The sequence below is a fragment of the Cupressus sempervirens genome, chromosome 8 (genome assembly GCF_028749045.1).
Source record: "Cupressus sempervirens isolate cs-2001-9-10 chromosome 8, ASM2874904v1, whole genome shotgun sequence".
NCBI lineage: Eukaryota > Viridiplantae > Streptophyta > Pinopsida > Cupressales > Cupressaceae > Cupressus > Cupressus sempervirens.
The window spans coordinates 849,149,419-849,170,805 of record NC_143125.1 but is presented as its reverse complement, the minus strand read 5'-3'; positions in this window follow the sequence as shown (position 1 = coordinate 849,170,805).

Below are 21,387 nucleotides of genomic sequence, written 5' to 3'. Positions count from 1 at the left end.
GTCCTATTTTGGTTTTCTTCTTCTAATGGCTAGGTTGGTGAGATTTAGGTTCCGATGGCGATTCGTGGCATGTAATGTGTGCAGGTGCATTTCTCTATGTTGTAATATATTTTATCAACCCTCTTTTATGTTCACAAGACATGATATTCTTATATTTTGGGTATTGACCTCTCTAATTATAATATATTTCCTTTGTCTTGAATATTGTTGATCATACATGTCAACTAATGGTGGGTGACATTTTATATAAGTAGGACAAGGATTATACTTTTAATAGTGCTAGAGTGTAAGGTAGAGCCTAGAAGTGCTAGGAAGGATTGAAGGATTTGAGCAATATAAATCCACAAAACTCAAAGAACACATGCATGCAAAAACCTATTATAGAGAAGAAAAGACAAAGAAGAGTCAAGGTTTTTGCTCTGAGAATATACAAATTATATTATTAGACTAAATGAATGAGAGCTATTAACAAATGATCAATCCTTATAGAAGGAGATCAAAAAACATAAAAGGAAAACCATAAGAGGTAAGCAACTTTTAATAATTAAATGGAAATGAAAGTGTATAAAGGGAAATCTTAAGAAGGGAGTAAAGATAATGTTATAAATTAAATTAAATTAACTCTTTACTCTAACATCCCCCCCCCCCCAAGATGAGAAATAACATAGCTACAAACAATGCATGAAAAAGAAAGGAAACTACAATGTTGAAGGAAAACTTGGGTCCCAACAACAAGGCCTGATGAGGTACCTAATCATAGCCAAATCTCTATGAAATAGAGAAATAGGAAAAACCCACATGCAAAAAAACCTACTCCAAAAAGAGATAATAAGAGGAGAAGGAAGGCAGGACTCATTACTAAGACCCCCCAAGGACAACTTCCTTCACCCTAAGAATATAACACAACTAAAGATATTGTGGGCATGCAAAAGGTTTCGTGAAAATGTCTGCAACCTGCTCAGTAGTGGGAATGTACTCCAACATTAGGGAGTCATCCTAAATCAGATGCCTGATGAAATGCATGTGAAGCTCAATGTGCTTCGTCTGTTGATGCTAAAATGGATTTCAGGAAATGTATATAGCACTCTAATTTTCACACCAAAGAAAGGTGGGACTATTGAGAGGAAATCCAAACTTTTTCATCAATTGTCGAAGCCATAAAACCTCTTGAATAGCTAGCACAACTACCCTATACTTTTCCTCTTAATATGATAATGTGTGAGAATGCCACTTCTTCCAAGGCCATGTCATAGGACCATAACCTAGATAGTAGACTTGTGATCATCAATATCACCAACCCATTTTGAGTTTGTGCAACCAACAATGTGAGGATCCCCTAATGTGTAGTGAATGCTATAACATGTAGTACCTTGAATGTACCTCAAGATACATATGAAATCTTTCCAATGACTCTCATGTGGATCATGTAAGATTCTAGAGAAAAGGCCAATCACAAATTAAATATTAGGATGTGCATGTGTCAAGTACAAAAAACTACCCACAAGTACTTTTTATAAAGTGGAATCCACTATAGGAGTAGTGCAAGTGGTAGATAAAACTACACCTAGTTAAAAAAGTGTGGGAGAAGGATTGAAATCAAGCATGCTAAATCTCTAAAGCATATCAAGAGGATAATTTTTCTAGAGTATGGCTATCCCATCCAAAGACTGAACAACTTGTAGGTCTAAGAAATAGTGCACAAGTCCAAGGTTTGTCATCTCAAACTACTCTTTCAAAGCTCAATGAAACTCTCTATCATGGAGGATGAGCTACTATAATGATGAGATCATCTACATAAAGCAAAAATATCGATAAGTCATCCTTGTGATGTTGAATGTAAACTATTGGATCAGGATGACACCAAGTGAATTGTGAAGCAAGCAAGAAGGAATCCATCTTCTCATACCAAGCCTGAGGGGATTTTTTGAGATGATATAAATACCTTTGAAACCTACATTCCAAATAAGAGTCCTACAAAAAACCATGAGGCTACTCCATATAGATCTCCTCAAGTAGGTCTCCATGCAAAAAAGCACTCTTCACGTCCATCTGATAAACTATCAATCTCTATGAAGTGACAAGAGCAAGTATAAGGTGAATAGATTCCATCTTAGAAACAAGAGAAAAGGTCTCAAAGTAATCAATACCCTCAACTTTTGAAAATCCCTTTAGAACAAGACATGTCTTGTACCTATCAATAGAACCATCTACAACATACTTGGTATAGTACACCCATGACCGACACTGAACCAACTTTCTTCCTTTTGGAAGAGGACAAATATACCATGTGTGGTTCTTCATCAAGGAAGAGTACTCCTCATACATACCCCTATCCCACTCTAAGTGTCTTTTTGCCTATGAAAATTTTTTTTTGCCTATGTCTTGTTGCATGACTCAATAGTCTAGTACCAAAAGTTTGAGCACAAGTGTGACGAGAATCTGAAGGATCACCTGCCATAGGTCCTGCTACATCAACAATAGATTGAGCCCACTTGGGAACTTGTTAAACAACTAGTGGAGGTGGTGAGGGGGGAGCAATATCAAGATCTTCCTCAGAGGATGCATAATCCTATGGAGGAATAGAGGAAGTAATGGGCAGTGAGGGAGAAGTTGGTGATGGAGGCTCCATCTAAGGATAATGCTCATCAAACTCAACATCTCACTAAAATAAGACATCTCTAGAATTAGGATCAAATAACTTATATGCTTTTACATCCTCATAGTAGCCAACAAAGATGTGTAGTTGGATCTTCTTCTCCATGGCTTTCCATTGAGCATTTGGAATAAATGTCCAAGCCTCACCACCAAAAATGTAGACTATAGAACCATGAGTCTTGACATGAGTCCAAGCCTCCTCATGAGTCAAATTTTGCAATGCCTTGTGAGGTGTCTTCCTCTGAATATAGTTGGCACAATTGATAGCCTCAACCCAAAATGAAGTAATAACCAACAACATGTGGTGAGAACTCAATTGTCTTACTAGAGCCAAAATGACAAATTTGAAAGACAGACAAGAGGTTCATAGAAATGGATGCAACCAAGAGAACATCATGTAGTGAACCATCCTCTAAAGAGATAGTTCCTGAACCTGAAACCAAATGTTGTATAGATTCACCAACAACAATCTATGTAGTAAAACTCTGAGCAAGTGAGGTAACCAAATTAGGTGAGTGTGTCATATGGTAGGAAGCACTTGAATCAAGAATCCAAGTAGTTGTAGAAGACAATGCTCCTAAAAAAAGAGCTTTTTGTTACATCCCAAATTTTGACCTAATTTTAAATTTATTTATAGCCATTATATTGAATGGATTTTCTTTTATAATAATGTGAAGAGGATGGTTAAATACATCCCTTGTATTCATTATGTTAATTTTTTAGTGAAGATGGTTGTTATCTATTAATTTTTATTTGATGATTAGAAGTTGCTTGAATTTGGAATTATGGTTAATAATTAAAGTCTTTATCTATATTAAATAATATTTTGGAATTATTATGGAACTTGTTATTATTGTGGAAATATTACGTGAGTGATTTCAAGAGAAAATGAAGGAGAGAAGCATTGCTAAACATGATCAACAGAATGAGATACAAGCTTAGTCCAAATATCAGGTTGACAGGTGTGACCTTTAATTGCCTTGGAAAGGACCTAGAAACTTTTAAAAAAGGATACAATCGATGAGCCTACATGAGCTATTAAATAAACATTAAAAAAAAACATTAATTATTTTTAATTTAAAATATTGCATACCTCAAATGGTTTTTGATTGATTTTTTCACCACATCATTATAATGTATACCTATGTACATGCACATAGATATAGGAATAAAGTGACACCATAATATTATTTTTATAAATAATATGATGCCACCTCATAAGTATATCTATGTGCAAGTAGATAGATATAAATTATAATTATCCTTTATTTATAACTTTCAAATATTTTTCCATATTTATTCTTTTTTTTTGCTAAAAATCGAAATGAACATTTGGCATATTTTATTGGTGACCAAGAGCCAAGTCTCTTCTTTATGAGTTACAACTTCTTGGAAGCCAAAGAGACTTCAATGCCTTCTTATATTATGAAGCCAAGAGAGATGGAGAGGAAAAACATATCACCCAACTTCCTTTTCTTATCACTCGACTTCATTTTCATATCACTTCACTTCTTTCCATATCACCTGATACCTCTGCAGATATAACACGATATCTCTGCAAATTACCACTTGATAATAATTGCATGTTCCGTCTATGATTTTCCTTTTATATTGATAATTTGCTAAAGACCTACTTGATAATCACACTATAATAAAGCTTAAAGATTTCTTCCATGAAGAGTAGGCTAATTGATAACATCTAGCAAGAGTCCATTTTATTTCCAAATTTTACCAGGTTATGTGATTGTCCATATTCCAAGTATTGCAATGTGTTTTATTACCAAATATTACTACATTTTAATTATTATAGCAATAAGATGTAGTTTCAGATTATGATGCAAATCATCTTTTCTTAAATATCATTTGTTAGACCCTCTCTAGGACAAAGTTGTTTATGATGAATAAAAGCCAAGTATCTATGACATGATATCATATTTTATTTATACCATTGAGAGTCAGAATCAAATGATATTTATTCTGCAAGTCTTAATGATTACATTTCCCAAAATTAGAGATTGTGATGAGCTGAAAACATTTAATATTCTTATATCAGTTAAGGATCAATAGATAGAGTCGTTTGCTCTAAGATTCAAACACCTAGGAGTCACTGGTTGTATATAGCCATGGAAAATGTGAAGAGGTGAGATGAATCTAAAATAACATGGAAATAAAAGTCAGACATGGCATAAAAAATTTAAATTAATTTTATTTAATAGCTCATGCTTGTTTATACTATTGTTCCCCTATTGTCAAGTTGAGCGGTGGTGATCGGATCATTGAACCCATCAGAAAACCTTGGCCAAGGTCATTATAGGCATGTTTTCCATCTATAATCACTTGATGTCAGTAGAGCCAATTATTTAGATATGTTTGTCCATAAGTATATAGACATTCTAAACACCAAAATGCTTAGGTGGCTAGACTAAAAGTATCCCAAGCCTGATCCTGGGGTAGGGAAGGCCTTTCTATTCAATAGATTGTGTGGGGATAATATGGTCTGAGGTTGGGAGGTTAAGCCTAAGTCAATGCTTCTCCTCTTACTGAAAGTTGAGGCTTGTACAACCAATTAAAGACTCATCAGATACTCTCATATGTTCTTCTTTATGTTTCATGATATGCATTTACTTTACTCATATGTAAGGAAATATTGTAAATTGTTATTTATAGTTATTTTAGTTGAACATTATCATAGTTATTTTCAGTTAATCCTTATTTCAACTATTTAATCATTGTTACAGTTATTTTAGTTGAACATTATCATTGTTATTTTCAATTAATCATTATTAAAATTATTTTAGTTGATCATTGTTACAGTTATTTTTAGTTGAGCTTTGCTATCTCAGCTACTAGTTGGTAGTTAAAAGTAGTTAATGTCTCATGAAAAGAAATTCAATGTATATTGTTAAATAATTAGTTGAGGAAAACTCTTTCTAGATTACCTTTATTTTGTTATGAAAATTCATTTGCTACATATGGTATCAGAGCGTTGGGTTCAACACTGAACCTAGGGCACACTACTTTCTAGTAAACTTAAAAATTCCTAAAATAAATGTACAGGATGCAAGTATGTGAAAATTCCTAAAATAAATGTACAGGATGCAAGTATGTAAAACACCTCTCAAGAAGGCATAAGATCCCATCTTCTTGTACTTAATTAAGAACATGCCAAACTTTGACTAGACCTTGATGTTTCATGCCTCAAGACAATAAAACAAATAGGCTTTACAAAGAATGAAGAAGGAAAGAGTCAAGTGGACTCTTGCTAGTAAAGTAGCATATAGAAACAAACTAATTCAAAATTGGAACACTCATCAGGGAAATTCTCTTATGCACTCTCATAGATCTTGGATGGTGTGGGATATGCACAAATCTAAATCAGAATTGAATGCTGAGAAGCAAAATTTAGATTCCATAATGTAAACATCCTCAAAAGAGGAAATTTTTGTAAATAAAGGCTTTTATAAATGCAACAAAAAATGTGTTAAAGTTGATTAAATAAATTGGTTTATTCATGTGTTATATCCACTTGCAAACTCTTTAAATTTTTTGTAGGCATACTTAAAAAATAAAATATATAAGTATGTATACAATAAATTGATATTAGAATTTTGTAGTTTCCAAGTTAAACCAGTAAACAAACAAAATGAGTAGTGATGAGAACGTTGCGGGTCATAACATGGTTCATGAAAATAACACACAATTATCTACTGATTTATTACTTTAGATTTTGTAACAAACACAACTAAAGTTGGATAATATGGAAAAAAATGAATGAGATGGCAGCCCAGATAGGGCAGAACAAAGAGGAAATGCAATCCTTGCCTCCTCCCAAAATAGAGATAGAAATCTCTGAACACGACAAGAAAACCTCAAAAGCTTCACCCACTCAAACTAAAAAACAAAAGAAACAAGAAATAATGAATGATCTATTTGCAGATATTAAGAAGATCAAACCACCCAAATTTTCTAGTTTTGAATCTGAAGAGGATGCAAAGGCCCGGTTAACCAAAATGGAATAATACTTTGAAATTAGGAACTTTTCAAAAACCTCAAAAGAAGTTTAGGAAATATATCACTTTACTGGAGAAGTTGCTACATGTTGGGGAAACACCAAGGTTGAGCTAAACATTAAAACCATTGAGATTACCTAGAAAAAAATTGTAACCATTGGTTACCCCAAACCTTTTATGACCAAAATTTGTTGGATTTCCAAAATCTTAAGCAAGGAGATATGACTGTACACAAGTACTCAGAGAAATTTACCCGATTACTGAAGTATGTACCACCATACGAACACGATAGGAATCTGAAAGTTAGGAAATTCATCATGGGTCTAAATAACATAATAGGAGGATCAGTTGATGTTCTCACTCCTCGAACAATGGAAGAAGCTTTAGAAAAGGATGTTCGAGAGGAATATAAAATCAAGAGAGATTACTTCATCCAGAATAATAAAAGAAAAACAAACTAGAATAAAATATAGATACTGGATCTCAGAAGAAACAATTTAATGGTTATAAATTTAGCAAACTAGAATCAAAAGGGAATGGAATCAAGGATTTTAAAATTAATTTCAGTACAAGTAAGAATAATAAGGGCAGTGAAAAGAAGGGGCCACCTTCAGGATGTTTCAATTGTGAACAAGATCATTATGCTAATAAATGCCTTGTCAAGACCAACACCAATCAGCTGCACTGACCACCCCTTCCAAAAAAACATGTTTATTAGCAAAGGATTCACACAGCCCTTGACAATAGACAAGCAGAACAATAGGTAGGCCCAACTGAAACTCCGAGTAAGATCTACGGGAACCTCATTTCTATTTTGATTGATACTGGAGCTTCTGAATGTTTTATATTGTCTAAACTATAAAGTAAATTTCCAAAGAGATCTAGTTTTATGGAAAAACCATGGACAATGAAGTATGCAAACTAGTCAAGGGCTAAGATAGGGCAGTGTCTGTTTGAGGTTCAAGCTGATTTTTCAAATTTCTCCACTGAATTGAATCTGTATGTAGCATCTCTTGGGTCTTACAATATTATTATATGCATCAACTAGATAAGTAAGCATAAGGCCAAGGTTGATTGTCTTGCTAAAATTTTAGATTCTTTGGATGACCAAGGGAAACTTGCAAGCATTAAAGCGATTAAACATGAAATTAAATCAAAACAAATATCTACCATGCAACTCAAGAAATGTAGAAGAAAAGGTTGTGAGATTTTTGTAGTAAGAGTTGAAGATATGAGAGATTCTATAAACACCACATATGGAGATGACCACATTTTTGAAGATGGGGAAATTAGAAAAAAATTAAAGTAATTCTTCAAAGAAAAGTATCCCTATATAAAGAATTATCAGGATGTGTTTCCCAAAGAACTCCCCAATTTACCTCCATCTCGAGTCTTTGATTTTATCATAGATTTGTTACCAAGAGTAGAACCCATCTCTCGAGCACCTTAGCGAATGACCACAATAGAATTTATGGATTTGCAAATACAATTGTAGGATATGTTAAATAAGAAACTGATTCGGCCAAATGTTTCACCATGGGGAGCCCTAGTATTGTTTGCTACGAAGATAGATAGAACTATGAGATTATGCATAGATTATAGAATGCTCAATAAGGTTACTATCAAGAACTAATACCCACTTCCTAGAATTGATGACCTTTTTGATCAAATGAAAGGTGTTACCATAGTTTCAAAGATTGATTTGAGGTTAGGATATCACTAGCTTTGTATTAAGGAATAAGATATTCACAAAACTACTTTTAGAACTAGGTATGGATAGTATGAGTTCATAGTGTATATGCTACTTTAGTATGTTAGAAACACTAAATTAAAACAATCAAAAGCATTTCCATACTAATTTAACATAACTTCATGAGAGACAAAGTGAAGTCCTCAAATGAGAATATGAGCCATGGATAGGCTCTCTCAATGAGGATGATCACTTGATGTAGGGGTGTGTCTAATAATTAAGATGGCTTGATTATGTATATGCTCAAATGCTCAAATGGGCTTCAATGGAGGATTTTTGATAGATTTTGGTGAATAGATTTGATGTAAAAATGGTTTCTAAAAATGGCATCATGGCTTTACTTTCTAGATTGTGTTAAAATGGCTTGGGAGAGGATTCCTTAAATAGGCAAAGGGCTTGAGGGACCAAGGGCTAAGATGCAAGGATGGGAGAAAGCTTATGGAAGGTTTAGATTGAATGAGAGGAGAGCACATGGATTGTGCTTCCTTACAGCCAATCAGAGAGTGACACATGTCACAGGGTCATTGGTTAGAGCAATAGGGGTTGAAGGGTCAACAAAGGAGGCTCAAAGCTCATAAAGACCCACATAATGGCTTGTAAGAGCAATGAGTTGGCTTGTAAGAGTCATTTATGGCTTTGTGGGCTTCATAAAGTTTTATGGTTGGGATATTTTGAGGGGATAGAGTTAGGCTTGGCGTAGGAAAGTCTTAAGCTTGTTTAGGATTGTGCAAATGATTAAGGGTAGGATTAGAGATGGCTTAGGAGGGATGTTAGAGATGGGCAAGTGGATGGCATTTAATGAGGGTGGGTGAAGGAGGAGATATTTGTTAACTTTGGCTTGGGTTAGCAGGTCTTAACCCATGTTTAGGGAATGTGACAAGGTTAGGAGGGGATTAGGATTAAGATTAAAGATAAGGATTGACATCTTCTAGAACAGTCTAGGCTTTGGATAAGGATGAAGACTTTCTAGAAGAGTCTAGAACTTCCTAGGATGAGGATAAATAAGGTTTTTAAGAAATAAATAAAGTTTTATTTATTTCAAGGATTTGGGTTGAGGAGATATTTATTAAAATATTTTTAATAAACATAAGGATTAATATTTAATCTTAATTAAATATTTTGAGTTGGGATTAGGGGTTGGAAATGATGGGATTAGCCTTTAATCGAAATTAAAGAAGGATTAGAAGATTTTGGAAGAGGTTAGTGGTCTTAAGGAAACTGGCCAAGTTTTGGGCAAAAAATAAATAAATTATTTATTTTGGGATTTTTGATCAATTTATTAATTAAATAATTAATAAATAAGGAAATAATGTTTAAATAAGATTTAAACATTTTTGGGAGGGATCCCTTAATTAAATATTTTTAATTAAGATAAAGTGATTTAATGGCATAAAAATTAATTAATTAATTAATGGTGATGTCATCAGGGACTTTTTTCAAAAAATAAAAATATTTTATTTTCCAAAGGTTACCAAGAACATCAAGGCCATGTCACCAACCATCCAGAGGACTGACAGACTGACTCGAAACAAACACACAAGGATTGCCCTTGCATCACACATGAATCTTGAAAGAATCAGAGTGGAACTGACACTGAGTAACCCACAAGCAGAAAAGAAAAACAAAAAAAAGACTTGATCAAGACCTTATGTCTAGATTGCCCCATTCGTAGTATACCATATGATATGGAAGATCGTGGCAAACTTGAGGAGGGAACAAAAAGATTTTTTGGAAAAGATACTGCAAGACCCAAAAGGGAAGATTCCAAATCAAAACAAAGCAAAAATCCAAAAGAGAACCATTTGCTAATGAGATGGGTAGGATGAGGTACTAATGGACCAAGATCAGACATGGGAAAGCTATATCCTGCAAGGATCTATCGGAGAGCACCTAAGCTGGTAGATTTGGATTAGTGATGCACTTGGCAAGCTAAACTAAGAAGGATAACACTTTGGTGACATGAAATGTAGCTAAAGGATGCATTTGAAATAGCTAACCAAGATTGTGTGATGTGTGCAAGATGCTGATCAAGGATGAATTGACACGAAAGCTGGATAGATACAATGGTACTAAGCTAAAGAGGATGTACAAGCTGACAGACCAAGATATGGTACAAATGTACAAGGTTGTTCATGTTGTGGTTTTTGTGAGATGGAAATGTTTGTGAAGGATGGGATGTCTGTAATAGTTGATAGGCAGATAGATAGATGGTTTGCGAAAAGCTTAAGTGAAAATGGGGTTCTTTGTGTGCATGTGATAGGATACAAACTAGGATACAAGCTTTGGTATATAATACAAGCTGGAATATGGTACGAGCTTTGAACAAGATTTGGATATACAAGCTATGATACAAGGGATGATACATGATTTACAAGCTGGGCTACAAGATTTACAAGTTGAGGTACAAGATTTACAAGCTATACAGGAGGTATTTACAAGCTTCATTAGATTTTGGATATTTGGTTGGAACACCAAGGGAACAAGTAGGTGTTTTATGGGATGGTGGGTGAATGGATGAGGGATAGGATAGTGATAGATAATGGATTAGTCTTAGTACACAAGGCACCTAAATTACTAGGTTTTTACCAAGGTACCTATCCAAGGCACTTGAATTATCAAGTTTTCACCATTGGACACTTATTTCTCTTTACTATTTTATTTTTTTGGTTTGTATTTTCAAAAGCTAGGTATACCAAGGATCTTCAAGCATAAAACTTCTTGAGATGAATGATGTTAGTAGGATAATTTAAGATTTCTCCTTTTGGTGTAGATAGCTGATGGGCTCTGGAGCCAAAGGAGGCAGTGACAACATAAGGACCAAGCCATGTAGGTTCAAACTTGCCTTTCTTTTCTCGATTATCTTGGACTTTCATATTCATTTAGGGATTGCTTGATGATGAGCTGAGAATCGCTAAAGATTTGTAACTCAGTGATGTTCCATTCTACGGCTATCTTTAATCCTGCTATGAGAGCCTCATATTCAGCTATATTGTCGGTGCTAGGGAATTGTAGCTTGAAGGCTTTTGGAATGTAATCTCCATGAGGTGTGACCAACAATATTCCTGCCCCTAATCCATGAGATGTATATGAGCCATCAAAATAAAGTTTCCATGGGGGATGTTCTTCAATTAGACAGATATGCTCATCTAGAAATTTTGTGATCAAAGGATATGTATCTACTGGAGGCGCATCAGCTAGGTGATCTACTATAGCTTTCCCTTTGATTGCCTTTCTATCCACATACTGGATGTCAAATTTTCTAAGGAGCATAACCCATTTGGCCAAACGGCTTGTAAGTGTTGTTCTAGAGAGCATATACTTGAGAGGGTCGATCTTGGAGACTAGTTGGATGGTATGACTTAGCATGTAGTGGCGAAGCTTTTGAGTTGAGAAAACAACTGGCAAACAAGCTTTTTCCATAGGAGTATAATTGAGTTCATAACTAACTAGGGTTCTACTGATGTAGTAGATGGCTCTTTCTCTGTCGTAGTCATTAAGCTGTACTAGAAGTGCCCCTAGAGCAGTAGGCATTGCTGATATGTACAAGATAAAGGGATGACCAGGAACTAGTAGAACCAAGATAGGGGGATTGATGAGATACTTCTTGAGATGATCAAAGCTGCATTGACATAAAGGATCCCACTTGAAGTTTTCATCCTTCTTCAGTAAATGTGCAAATGGTGTACACTTATCTGCAAGCTGGGAGATGAAGCGTCAAATGGATTGAAGCTTTCCCTGAAGAGTGTGAAGTTGTCATAGTGTCTAGGGAGGAGGCATGTCTAAGATAGCCTTGACCTTCTTGGGGTCAATCTCTATACCTCGTTTAGAAACTATAAAGCTTAGAAGCTTGCCAGATGTGACCCCAAAGACACATTTCTTGGGATTCAGCATGAGATGATATTTGGCTAACCTATCAAAGACTTTCTCCAAGTCAGCAAGATGGTCCATGAAGGTGTGAGATTTAACCAAGATAACATCCACATAATCCTCCAAAATGCTATGGATAAGATCATGGAAATTGGCTGTCATAGCTCTTTCATAGGTAGCCCCAACATTCTTTAGGCCAAAAGTCATCATGTTGTAGAAAAAGGTTTCCCAAGGGGTAGTGAATGTTGTCTTATGCTGATCCTCTTCTGCAATCTTGATTTGATCATACCCAAAAAATCCATCCATGAGGGATAGAATTTTGTGTCCAGCTATAAGGTCTACAATCATATCTATGTTGGGCAAGGGAAAATCATCTTTTGGACAAGTTTTGTTAAGATCTCTAAAATCAATGCAGATTCTGATGTCACCGGAAGGCTTAGTGATGGGGACCATATTGGAGATCCACTCTAAGTAGTCGATAGGGTAGATAACCTTAGTAGCTAACATTCTTTCTAATTCAGCTTTGACCAGTAATGCCACCTTGGGGTGCATTTTTCTAAGCTTTCGTCTGACGGGCTAGATCTATGGATCGACTGCAAGATGATGAACTACAAGCTTTGGATCAAGTCCTGGCATGTTCTAATATGACCATGCAAATTGGCCAATGTTCTCTCTTATGACCTCAAAGAGGAGGTCAACTTGGTCTTTTGATAGGGATGCAACAATGTGAGGAAGTTTGGGGATCTCTGAAGAACCGATGTTGACTTCTCTAATATACTCAATTAGAATAGAAGACACCTCTGGTCGATTATCTTGAGGAGGCAATGCTAAATCCTCATGTTCTACTTGTGACTCTAGATTTTCTTGCTGAGGGGTTCTCTTCGCTGCCTTAGCTAGTCCTGGATTCACCTTAGATCCAGTTTTGGGTGTATCAAAACTAGGTTGGGGATTTTCTCCAAAATACCCCTTGGGATCTAGCTTATAGATATAGGTAGAATCTGGCTTTGTTTGCTTGTGAGGAGTTTCGGCTCCCATGAATCTTAGAAGCACTTCCTTGGATGTGAACTCATCAATTTTTATGATGCTTGGTTTGTCCCAATCTATGAGTTGTGGATGGGCGAGTGGTAGGTCAATGAAATGGATGGATAGTTCTTGGAGAATAGAATCTCCAAGGAAGATTTGGTCTGGGATATCATCGTAGGATCTCTTTTCAAATTCCTTAGCAATGTCTTCAATTTTGACAAGGTTATGGTGAATGTTTGAAAAAGCATGACCGTTCTCATTGGTGCCCCTAGTTGTGGGTATGCCAAAGCCAAGACCTGACTTTGATTCCCACTTGTGTGCGTCAATGGGGCACTGCATGCCTCTTTCTTCTGGTCCTAGACCACCACCTTGATAGTTCCATTTTTTAGTGATGAGCTTATGTTCTTGGGGATACTTCTAGCTGAAGTGATCAAGGTGTGCTTGATTTCTTGGAGGTGCATCCTTATGTAACCAATTGTTGATATCTAGAGTGAGCTCCTCATGAAGAGGGATTTTCGAGGATACTATTTTTATCAAGGAGGTGAAATATCCTTAGCTTTGTGATATGTCAATCGTCCATGGGCATGTGGATCAAGTGGGAGTGCCCCGACAGTAAATGTGTTTGATAGACTATACTCTCCACAGCCTTTGTTATTGATATTCACGGTAGACAGGGTGGAGGCAAGGATGGTTTCTAGGTCATTACAAGTGTGGGATGAGCTGGCAATCATTGTGTCAATATCAATTCCAGGGCAATGGTTTGTATATGAAGCTTCAACCGCATTGTAGTAAGAAAAGGGTTCTGGATCGGCATGGATGGTTACCTCAGTGCCCTGATGCGGAAATTTGATGCACTAATGGTAAGTGGATGGAATGACTTTCATGGCATGAATCCATGGGCGATCGAGGAGGAAGTTAAATGGTAGGTTTAGATCAATAACATGGTAGAGTGTTTCTTGGATGACTAGCCCAACCTTGATTGGCAGCAAAATAGTTCTTTTTGTGGTTCTTTCCAAGTTGTCATAAGCTTTGATGGTGATAACCTCATTGATGATATCTGCCTCAGTATGGCCAGCTTGTTTTATGAATTTTAGGGTGCAAATATTCAAGGCTGATCCATTATCTATCATTACTCTTTTTATGACAAAATTAGATACCATGATGGCTATGCGAAGCGAAAGGGTGTGATCTGGCTCGACCACGGGTATGTCGGTGGGTTTGAATGATAGGGCACATGAGGAGGATAGGTGTCCAACAAGATTATGAAAATTAGTAGCGTTGATATTTGAAGGGACATGGGATTCTATGAGAGCACTGTCAAGGATGTTTTTGTACACAGGACTAGTGCGGAGAAGGTTTAAAATGGAGATTTGGGCTGGCATGTTCCTGAGGTGTTCCAAGATATTGTATTGGCTTTTGGACAGAGCTGATGATACTGCTGGGGTTGATAGTGCTGATGGGACTGATGGGGCTGTGATGTTCAATCGTTCTCTTCTAGTGGTGACTGCACACTCATTGTTTGGGCCTTGGATATTGATAACATTGACAGAAGGCTCTTTTTCAGATATACAATCGATGAGGCTACCATAGTTCTTCCCATGCTGTTGGTTTGGCTGGCGGTTGTTGGTATTGTTGTTGTTGGTTTGGATAGATGCTTTTCCAAGATTTTGGGTTTTGTGAGGAGGAAAAGCATTTTGATAGATCCGTAAGCCTGCATTGGGAGAGGTTTGGGCACCAACAGTGATTTCTTTTCAATCAATTAGATCCTGCACATAATCTTTCAGTTTCATGCATTTGAGGGTGATATGACCTTTTACCCTATGAAATTTTTAGTACTCATTGTCTTTGTACCATGTAGCTTTGGATTAGCCTGGGTCAATTTGCTGTGTAGGAGGAAATTTGATGAGGTTTTCCTTAGTCAATTTCTCAAAAATGACATCTAATGGCTCACCAAGGGGTGTATAGTTTCTAGGTGTAGGTTGGAACTTAGGCTTTGGTCCTATAGCTACATTGATGGCATTAGCTTGATTGCTAGACCCTTGAAACTTGGGTCTTGGATTGTGGCTTTGATAGCTTTGGTGATTCTACTATTGGTAGTTGATAACTTGTTGATTTTTTGATTGATACGGTGGGTTAGACTGATTTTGGGAAGGACCAACAATATTCACATGTCTCGTATAAGTAACCCCATCTATTGCAACGTGCTTATTTTTGTTCCAATACCTAGACTTGTCATTTGAATGTGTTTGATTTTGGTTGGTTTCCTTGTAAATCTTGACCAAACCATCTTTAATGAGTCCTTGCTCAAGGATAATTCCTTTCTCTTTGATATCTTTGTAGGTCAGAAAATAGTTCATGGTCATGTGGTGAGCCAAGCTAGGATGGACGTTATCAATAAACATTTTCACCAAATGGCGCTCTGGCAAGGTGCAAGATATGCGGGTGGTAAGGGTTTGCCATTTTTGCAGATATTCGAGAAGGCTTTCTCCACCTTTTTTCTTAGTGTGGACAAGATCAACTACTATAGTTATGTTTCAACAAGATGGGCATATTGGGCTACAAATGCCTCAGAAAATTTAGCAAATTTTTTAATTGTGCCATATGGGATTCTATAAAACCATTGAAGAGTTGGTCCAGCCAAGCTTTTGGGAAAGAGATGCAAAAGGAAGATGTCACGTATGTCACTTCTTGGTAGTGCATGTAAAATTATTTGATATGTGTGATATGGTATCCTTTTCCTTTGAATTTTTCAAACTTGGGTATCTCAAAGTGTTTGGGAAATGGTGTCATGGTAATGGCTCTATCAAATGGGTAGGGACACACATTCTAAAACTTGAAGGTTTTTGGATCATTTCCCTCCTGGATGTTCTTCAAAGCTGTCTTCATGGCTTCCCATTCTGAATTAATGGGTGATGGTTGGGGTACCTCCAATGTTGGAGTGCCCTGAGGTAGGTACGTGCTAGATGGGGCAATGGAATATGGATGGCTTTGAGGTATGGGCTAGTAGGGATTGTACATGGCTTTGGCAACTAAATGGTGGATGATGGGTTGTTGAGGTGGAGGTGGCACATATTGTTGCATGTGTTGTGAGGCTTGCTGTTGATATTGGATTTTAGGTTGGGATTGATGAACATAAGCTGGCTATGGGGTAAATGGATTGCTTTGTGGAGGTAAGGTATAAGATGGTTGTGAAGCTTGGGGAAAGGATTGGGGAGCTTTTGGAACTTGACTTTGGATTTGAGGAGTTTGACCAATATATGTGGGTTGTGCTGAAATGTCCCTTTTCTGATTTTACATGATATTTCCAACCTTTAATCAGATCTTTAAGATCAAACAACTAATATCACAAAGATCCTCCAAATTTCTCAAGAAACCCCAAATCGGGTATGCCAGAAATTGTGCCAAAAGCTTCACAGCTTCACCAATTATTAATAAATCTGAAAGTGGAAATTTTTATAGAAATTTCAGCAGCATAACAGCCTACAAAATGACATTTCCAGATCCGTATAACCTTTACACAACAGTTCTCAAATGTAGGACAAAAACTATGATCATCGGGCTCCCGAAATTAACACAAAAATGCCCGGAAACACCACACAACACTAATAAACTATTTCAGAAGTTTAATCATGTCCCAATACATATATTCAACTCTATTTTAACAGCTTAAAGTCTGAAATACAGCAGCAACCAAAACTGATATGAAATGCTCAACTGAAAACACCAAACTCATGCAAAAAACACACCCAAAAACCCACAAATCTACACTGTTCAGCACAAAGGCAAACTCTATATGAGCATGCACATGGAATGGCTTCAAACTCCCATCCTTAGCCTTCCTGGAAACCTGCAAACTCCCGTTCTTGGGTCTCCCTGGAAACCTGCAAACTCCCATTCTTGGGTCTCCTTCTCCACAGGTTTGGCAACCTCTGAAGAATAACAAAGAATGAGCAAAAATCAAGTTCTCCCCTCAGCCCAAAATGCCTCCAAACCTCTTAAAAGAGGGCATAACTGTAACTCATGTCCAAGAGAGGTTAATGAAACATATTTTAATAATAATTTTCATTTATTAGTCCAACGGTTTCCAAAGATTAACCCCCTTTTTCCGAAACTTCACTTTCTTGGGCCTGCCTGCCTTAGCAAAGATTATTATTTTTTAATTATTTGAAAAGGGGACATGACAAGTCCTTGCCTCCCAAAAATTGCTTTTCCTCAAGCAATGGTTGAACAATAAACCAATCAATCCACCTGGATCCCAAATGTAGTCATGAACTATACTACTACCAATTAACACAAGCTCCTGCAATATCCTCTGCAATATGACCAAGAGGAATCCATAATCAAACTGACAATTATAGCTCAACCAAACTCTGAAATCACCACTACCACAATCAAAAACCCATGAGGCACAAACTCTTAGAACATCAGAACCCAAGCAAAGTGGACAAATCAAACTACCAACACAGTAAATACCATCAACGCATCCTACTGGCCTATACGGAATGCACAATCCAACTCTGCAACAATGGTGAATGCTCTCGAATGAAACTGTACCAAGTATGGAGAATCCACACACTGTACAACTCGTGCAGTCAACACAACTTTGCAAATCACCGGCCACTATCTCATAACCATAACTACCATGCACCCCTGATGGTGAAAAGCCATCACAAGATAAATAGCAAGAATTGGAACCCAAACCAAATCTTCCTACCATCAACTCCTCAACACAAGGATCAAATGCTAACTGATGTACATACCTTGCAATATAATGTTGATAAAAAAAACCAACCTTAGTCAACAACTCACTATGAACAAGTGATACAACCCACTGTGACTGATCACCAGCTAAGTCAGGAGATGTCATAGCCAAAGGAGTAGAATCAATAACAACACCTGCTGAAGCATCACTCTGAAACTTCTGCTCTAAGTCATGTATTATCAAGCTGTCAACTGTAGAACCTATCACCATGTCATGCCCATCACAACTCTCATCTTGAGGCATCAAATTGTCCCATAACTGATGATAAGCACTAGGAACCAAAGTACATCTCTGTATCATTATCTCATCAACATGGTCATCAAAGGTAAATTGATGAGCATACCTCACAGTGTAATGCCGATAGAATGCACCAATCTCAGTCAGTGGCTCAGACTGTAATCCAGATGAAACTAACTGCAATTGATCATTAACCATGTTGGAACTAACTACTACCTCCGAAGATATCACCAAGGGAGTAGTGTTACTAGTAGGAACCATGCCAACTGCCGACTCACCAACATCACACATGATCTTTGATAAATCTCTAGTCTCTGTGCCATCAATACTAGAGGCCACCACCATTTTAGGCATACAACAATCTGCTACAACACCCAACTCAACTGAACCTCACTCTAGTGGGAATGAACCTGATATTCCAATGTTAGTATCAAGAATGGATGCATCCCCATCTCCATTGTCTCTAACAATCTTGACCATGGACATCCTCAGATCACCAAACACCACTGCTTGTGACTGTATAGAATCAGGTGAAAACTGTAGTCGCTCTAACTCCATGGTCACCTTAGCCAAATGAAACTGTGACTCCTTGAAAGCCAACTGTGTACTCTCAAGAATCTCAGAAGTCACCACAAGCTGCTCAGTACGCTTACTCACCTCATCTTCCTTGGCCAACAATGCATCATATGTTGTACTGCCCCACTTCATAAGATAATCTCTGTCGGCTACCAACTGCATATAATCCTGTCTCAAAATCTGGATAGCCTCCCATAAAGAGTGGAACTCTGTCAAGGAAAGATAACTGCCTCCCTGCTCATCACTAGTAGGAGAACCCCATCCATAAACTGCTAACAACTGACGAGCAGCATCGAAATGCTGGCAAGTGATAGTAATGTCTTGGTCACTAACTCTCAACTGATTAGACACATGATGGCACTGGCTTGACTATCTCCTACAAACCTCCTCTGATGCACTGTCTAAAGGAGTATCCTCAAAGTTACTAGTCTCTAGAGTATTACCATCCATATCCTGTGAATCAAATCTAAAACTCATATCAACATACGAAGTATCAAAAACATTAGCATTGTTGTCCAACTCCTCTATACCCAAGGAAACTAAGTCTTCAAAATTTCCCACTGCATCCTCCTGGATGTCATCAATGCCAATATGATCCTGGGACTCATCTATACACACTACCAAATATGAAATATCATCAACACATTCTAGCAAGTATGGTCGACTGGATATATGAACAAAGCCCAACATTGGTGTATAAAAACTAATACCAACATTGGACAAGCTGCTAGCAGAAGAAAAGACAACACCGTGCAATCTGCTAATCAAATCCATGATAGCACCCAAACAAACACTGCTACCAAAAAGTGTTAAAGATCTCCTGTCAATTGAATCCCAAATGCCAATATAACAATCTTGAGTCCATATCTGTAAACTAGAATCAGCTGGTAACTCAAGAAAAATCCTCACTTGAGTAATATGACCAATACCAACTAACTCCACATACCTATCATGATGAGATAATGAAGTCAAAATACTATCTTCACTCACCTTCAGCTGGCGGGATAAATCATGTGAAGTACTACCTGCCTCAACCTCATGTGATGAAGCATCTAACTGTGCCTGGTACTCTTTCTCAGCAAAGTCATGAATGCTCAATGTTTGCTCATCTCTACCAAGTATCTCACCATCCTGCACAACAACATCCTCATAATCATCATCTGAACCCACTACATTGTAGTCACTGCCTGTTGTAACTATACCATCCTGAATACCTGTGGCATCACCCTTTGACAACCTGTAAACAATTGTCTCAATTTGAGTATCAAGTTGGCCGTTACTATCAATCTGTGTAATATCCTTTCCCACCACCTCCTGTGGCAGAGTAGAATCTGAGACCTCTACCTGGCTATCAGCTAGTTTCTCAAACTCCTCATGCAAGTTCTTGGGAATTGTGTCATCTGTCCTGTGAGAAAATCTGCCAAATAGAAATCCAGTCAACTTATCCACCTTAGCTGGGTCAGATAACATGTCATTCATTATACGGTGGTGCTCAACCAACTGTTTAGACATGTCATGGCTTATTTTCATAAGTTTATCTCGAATGTCTAAATAACCATCTTTTCTACTATTTTGACTCTGGCTATCAATTGTCCAAGATCGTTCCCTCTGAGACTCTGTACTATACCTGTCCATTCTGGATAAAGTAGAGTGTAACACCAATAGGATATAACTTCTTCAAACACCAAGAACTAACATGCAAATGATTAGAAGTAGCATGCAACCATATATTTGGACATGCAACTGATTAGAAGCAACATGCAACCACCAAATTATGACATGCAAGATCTAGGTAGTTGTCAAAACTGACATGCAAGATCTGGGTAGTTGTCAAAACTGACATGCAAACTTCTACAACCACCAAATTCACCAAGAACTAACATGCAAATGATTAGAAGTAGCATAAAACCATAGATTTGGACATGCAACTGATTAGAAGCAACATGCAACCACCAAATTATGACATGCAAGATCTGGGTAGTTGTCAAAACTGACATGCAAGATCTGGGTACTTGTCAAAACTGAAATGCAAACTTCTACAACCACCAAATTCACCAAGAACTAACATGAAAATGATTAGAAGTAGCATGCAACCATAAATTTTGACATGCAGCTAATTAGAAGCAACATGCAATCATAAATTATGACATGCAAGATTTGGGTAGTTCTCAAAACTGAAATGCAAGATCTGGGTAGTTGTCAAAACTGACCTGCAAACTTCTACAAACCCTCAGGCTGGCAAGATCATGGCTCTGATACCAATTTTTGGGCCCACTTTCCGTTGCTCCAAAAGCCATGACTATTAGTGAACATGGAACACCACATAATTAACCACCTGTGGGCAGGGGAGCGCGTCGCATCACCCAACAATCTCCCCCTCGACGCGCATACCAGGTGCTTACACGGGTCGGGAAGGCACCGGGGAGATTTGAACCCATGACCAGGCCAAAACCAGGCTCTGATACCACTGAAATGTCCCTTTTCTGATTTTACATGATATTTCCAAA